This window comes from Sus scrofa, chromosome 14 (assembly GCF_054392235.1).
Source record: "Sus scrofa isolate SSC_HxYL_T2T_F1_AM1 chromosome 14, Sscrofa_HxYL_maternal_Yorkshire_Landrace_v2.0, whole genome shotgun sequence".
In the NCBI taxonomy this organism is placed as follows: domain Eukaryota; kingdom Metazoa; phylum Chordata; class Mammalia; order Artiodactyla; family Suidae; genus Sus; species Sus scrofa.
The window spans coordinates 96,193,068-96,199,067 of NC_139396.1; positions in this window are offsets into that span (position 1 = coordinate 96,193,068).

Here is a 6,000-nt window from a genome sequence, read left to right on the forward strand (position 1 = left end):
CTTAGGGTTTCCAAGGAGACAGGTTGGCTGGTGGGGGATGGGATGGAGGTTGGGGGTGAAAAAGCTATAAATTTGGGTTGTGACGATCATTGTACAAGCATAAATGTAATAAAATTCAATGAGCAATTTTAAAAAAGACTGATTATATAAATTGTTGATGAGGATGTGAAGGAACTAAAACTCACATACATTGTTGACATTTATGAATGTAAAATGCACAAGTATTTTGGAAAAGAGTTTGGTAGTTTATTTGATAGATAAATGTACTGCGGCCATTTAATCCAGCCATTCTTCTTTTAGGTAGTTACCCAAGCGATTACATATGTCCATACAAAGATGTACACATAAATTTATAATGGTCCCAAAGTGGAAACAACTCAGATATCCAAACATTCATCAACAGGTGAGTTGATCAACACATGCTGGTATATCCAAACAATGGGATACTACTCAACAATGAGAAGGACTAAAAGTGAACCACAAAAGAATACATGGAGTATAATTCCATGTTTATGAAACTGAGGAAACTGTAAACTAGTCTCTACTAGCATAAAGCAGATTAGTGCTTACTTGGTGGGGTGGGTGATGTGGAAAGACATAGAAAGAAGGGATTACAAAAAAGCATAAAGAAATTTTTGAGGTGATGGATATGTTAAATTTTTTGTTTGTGGTGGTGGTTTCAATGGCATAGACATGTGTGAAGACAAATATTTTAAATATGTGTAACATTTTGTATCAATTGTATTTCAATAAAGCTGTAAAATATTTTCTTTCCCTTTTATTAGATATAATTGACACACAGCACTGTATAAATTTAAAGGTATACAGTATAATAATTTGACTTACATCATGAAATGATTATCACAAGTTTAGTGAACATCTATCTTCTCATATAGATACAACATGAAAGAAATAGAAAACAAAAACCCTTTTCTTCTTTTGTGACGAGAACTCAGGATGTACTCCCTTCGCAACTTTCATATACAATGTACAACAGTGTTAATTTATCATGTTTTACATTACATTCCCAGTACTTATTTATTATATAACTAAAAGTTTGTATCTTTAGAACAACCTTCTTCCAAATCCCCCTCCGCCTACCTCTCCACCTCTGGTAACCACAAAGCTATTCTCTTTTTCTATGACTTTATTTGGTTTTGAACTATAATTGACTTACAACACTATGTTAGTTCCTGATATGTGACACAGGGACTCAGTAGTTCTATACATTTCAAATGATCACTAGGATAAATCTAGCTTCCTCCTGTCACTACACAAAAATATAACAAAACTAGAGACTATATTCCCCATACTATTGTATCCATGACTCATTTATTTTGTAACTGAAAATTAGTACCTCTTAATACCCCTCACCTGTTTCTCTCCTCGCCCACCCTTCTCCCCCTGGCAACTACGTATTTGTTCTTTGTATTTATGACTTTTTGTTATGTTTGTTCATGTTTTTTAGCTTCCACATATAAGTAAAATCATACAGTGCTTGTCCTTCTCAGACTTATTTCACTTGAAATAATACCCTCTAGCTCCGTCCATGTTCTCACAAATAGCAAGCTGTAAAATATTCTTATGTCAATCCTATTTTAAAGAGATAAAAATTTATTTTTAAAGTGTCTTTTATATTCATTCACCTTTCTGCATTTCTACCACTCTTAATTCCTCTACATCTATCCAAATTTCTACCTGGTATTATTCTCCTCCTTGAACAATTTCCTTTAATGTTTCTTGTAGTGGATGTTTGCTGATGATGAATTCTCTTAGGTGTCATTGGATCAAAAGACTTACTTTTTTCATTTTCAAAAAAAAATTTTTTTGTTGGGTATTAAATTCGAGGTTGACAATTTTTCTTTCAATATTTAATAGTTATTATTTCATTATTCCCTGAATTGAATAGTATCTCACAAGAAGTCTGTTACCATCTTCTATGTTCCTCTATATGCAATGTATCTTTTTCTTATGGCTGCTTTTAAATGTTTTCACTGGGTTCAGCAATTTTATTGCATTGTGTCTTGGTGTGATTTTGTTTCTCCTGTTGTGGGTGCACTGAGCTTCTTGGATCTGTGGATGTACAGTTCTCATGAAATTTGGAGAGTTGCTTATTTGGTCATTATTTGTTCCAGAAATGTTTGTCTCTTTTTAAATGTGTCACTCATTGGATTGTTTGAAACTGTTCCACAGATTTGTGTACTTTTTCTGTTTTCTATTCCTCCCTGTGTGCTTCATTTTTGGATCATTTTACTCCAGTGTCTTCAAGTTTACTGTCTTTTCTTCTGCTGTGTTTAATCCATGGTGATCCCATCCAACGTATTTCCACATATTGAAAATTCAGTGTAATTTCAGATTTAATTTTTCCTTTAAAAAATTTTTCCTTTTTAAAAGTTCCATCTAAGTGTTTTTTATATCTGCCATTTCCCTCTCCATCAGTGATCATTTCTTCTCCCTTCTTGAACACGTGGAACATATTCGTAATAGTCGTTTTAACATCCTTGTCCACTAATTCAAGCTTCTCTCTCATTTCTGGTCTATTTATAATGTTTGATCTTTCACTTGCTTCTTTGCATTCCTGGCAGAAGTATGGCCCCCCAAAATGTCCTATGCTCTAATCTAGAAAGCTGTGTACATATTACCTTACATAGAAAATAAAAAAAGTACTTTGCAGATGTAATTTAGTCTACTAATTATTTGACCTTAAGACAGGAAGATTACATTGGATTATATAGGGTGAGCCCAACATAATCATATGAGTCCTTAAAAGCAGAGGCAGAAGAGGGAGTCAGGGAGATTTGGAGCATGAGTATAACCTGATGCACCATTGCTGCTGCTTGATGAAACATTGTAGATAGAGTGGGTATCATGACAAGGAATGTGGGAAGCCTCAAGGAGCTCAGGGCAGCTCCTAGCTGACAACCAACATGGGAGCTAAGGTTAAGCTGGGAAGACAATCCCAAACTCCAGAGGAGAACTAAACAAACTGGCATCTTGATCTCAGCCTTGTGAGACCATAACCAGAGTACCCTGCTGAGCTGTGTTGTGCCTGGATTTCTGACCCACAGAAACTATAAGAGAAAAGTTGGGTGTTGTTTGAAGCCACTAAATTTAGTTATTTGTTACGGCAACAGTAGAAAACTAATACACCTGGTAATTTTTTTTTCTTTTGATGGCCGCACCTGTGGCATATGGCAGTTCTGGGTTTAGGGGTCGAATCAGAGCCGCAGCTGCCAGCCATAGCAACACCAGATCTGAGCTGCATCTGTGACCTACACAGCAGCTACAACAACACTAGACCCTTAACCCACTGAGCGAGGCCAGGGATCCAACTCGCATCCTCCCAGAGACTCCATTGGATTCTTAACCCACTGAGCCACAATGGGAACTCCACAATGGTAATTTGGGGTTGGATGTCAGACATTGTGAATGGTACCTTGTTGGGTACTGGATATTTAAACATTCCCATAAATATTCTTAGGTTTTGTTCTGGAACATGAGTTACCTGAAAGAAGCTGGATCTTTTCGAGGCTTATTATTTTATGTTTTTTAGGGTGATTCCAGAGCACCCTTTATTCTAGAGATAATTTAGCCCTACTATTTAGGACACACCTCTGTGTCCCACACTGGCCGGGGTGAACAAAGACAATTCCTAGCCCTGTTTGAGCTCTGGAATTGTTTGGGCTGTTGCTCTCTAGTGATTCTTTTCCTGGTGGTTTCCTTTCACATGTACTGAGTTCTTAGCCAGAGCCCAAAGAGGACCCCTGGCATGCTCTGGAGCTTTCGCTCTCTTTGCAGCTCTCACCTCTCCAGTCCTCTTCCCCACAAATTCTAGCCACCTTGGTCTCTCCAAACTTCAATATACTTCCTCAATCCAGAATGGTAAGTTGATGAAAGTGTAGGGCTCCTTTTGTTTGTTTCATCTCTCTAAGCAATTACAGTCTTGCCCTGCCTGTTGTTCAACATTGTCAGAAAACCATCCTATCCTACACCCTGTCCAGATTTCTAGTTGTTTAAAATAGAAAGGTAAATTCAGTTCCTATTACTTCTTTATGGCTAGAAACAGAAGTCCATGGGGGAACATTTTAAATATTGAAGCATGGATCCCATCCAGGGATGTCCTGGGGGCAGACCTGGGCATTTTTAAAAGCTCTCTTAGTGGTTCTAATGGGCAGCCAGAGTTGAGAATCACTGACCTGGAAGAGGTGGTAAGTGAAACCAGCTGGCCTGACTGCAAGGGTTCTTTCTGCCCCATGGCACTGCCATGTCTTTCTGATCTCATCACGGGAGTCTGGGCTGCCTTATGCTGGGTTCTGTGAAGGTTGAACTGACCCATGGGCCAGGATGCCCTGGACAGGGGTGGGTCTCAGCCCCTGACTTTCTGGTGGCCTCACTGAAGGGCTGTGGGGGTCCTTCACACCTTCTCCTCAGCTCAGACCCCCTCCTGACATCCAACTCCCATTTCTGCCCCTGTGTGAAGCTGCTAAGAAAAACACCATAGGCCTTCTGAACTCCCTCCCTCACTCCCTAAAGATGAAGAAGCATCAGTTGCTACAGAGATGACACAGCTGGAGCTATTAGGTAGGGGCAGATCAACAAGAAGAATGGCTTCCCTGGGTTTTCCATTCTACTTGCACTTTGAGCCAGGGGGTCTGGATGTGATGGCAGGGAGGGGAATGGCCTCCAGAGAAAGTCATAGAGCTGGGGGGATCAATAGAGACTTTGTCCAATGCTTTCATTGTGCTGATGGGGAAGCCACACCCAGAGAAGCAAAAGGACTATCCCAACGTCATTCAGAGACCATGGGGGCCAGGAAGAGGGTGGTGGATAGCCAAGTAGTGCCTTAGCTACTTGCCCACCTCTCCTAGGATCAGGGGCCTGCTAAGGGACCAGGAGGACCCTGCTCAGGGACCCTCAGTAGGCTAAAGCAAGGTTGAGGGTTACGCTGTACATACTGCTGCTCTGGAGGGTTGAAGGGCTGCTCCATCCTGGCTTACCCTCTCTTTCAGGGCCCTTGATTGAGCCATGTGGTTCCCTTGGAAACAGAGCCGCTTGTCTCCCGGGGTCAGCAGCACTTAATCTGCAGTTACTGCAATTTTGATGCTAGTGGGGGAAAGGGCCCCAAACCCTCTCCACATTCCTGCTCCACCCTCCACACCGCTGCTTCACAAGGGCACACGCACTTTCTGTCCTCATTCTCACATGCAGCTTCCCCACATGTGGGACACGTGTGTGCACACAAGAGCGCACACACTTTCTCCCAAGCTCAGAGAGCTTTTAATGACTCTGTTTTCTAAGCCCTAGCTGAAAAGGAACAATCATGTTCCTACCAATTACCCTTCTTTTGTGCCCTGAGGTTGCCTGAGAAGTAGAAATGGAAAACTCTTTCCTTTCAAACACTATCTCCACAGCAGTACAATCTGGTTGGGAGTGGGATGGGGGAAGTGGGCCAGACAATCCATTTTCCTTCCCCTCCACCTCCTAGGAGACTCCAATGTCTGCCAGGAAAGTCCAGCATTATCTTAGAGCAATTCCTTTAGACACAATGAAGTTTTAAATAATCTGCATCACAATTCATCAGCACATACTGTGCTCCTGGTAGCATCCTCTGAAGGCTGGCTTCCTGTCTAATCCCTGCTGTGGCTCCCTGGCACTCTGGCACCCAATGGGTGTGTGCTGAATAAAGCATCCTGGATTTCAGGAAGGCAGAGATGAGAACTTTCTGAGCAAGGATGGATATGGTCCCATATCTGGTGCCCTGATTGTGACCCACAAAAACAACTGACATCAAGGAAGAAAAGAAGAGGCTTCTAAAATGTCAATTAAGGTTTACTAGGGACCCAGGTAGGGGATGGAAGGAAAGACAGAGCCCAAATGAGAAAAACAAAGGCTTGAAATAAACCTGTAGTTTGGAGGATAAGGGTCCTAATGAGGATAAACTGGGGGGAAAGAACTCCATCCAAATAATAGAAAAACAAATCAAGGCAACAACAGGGCTTA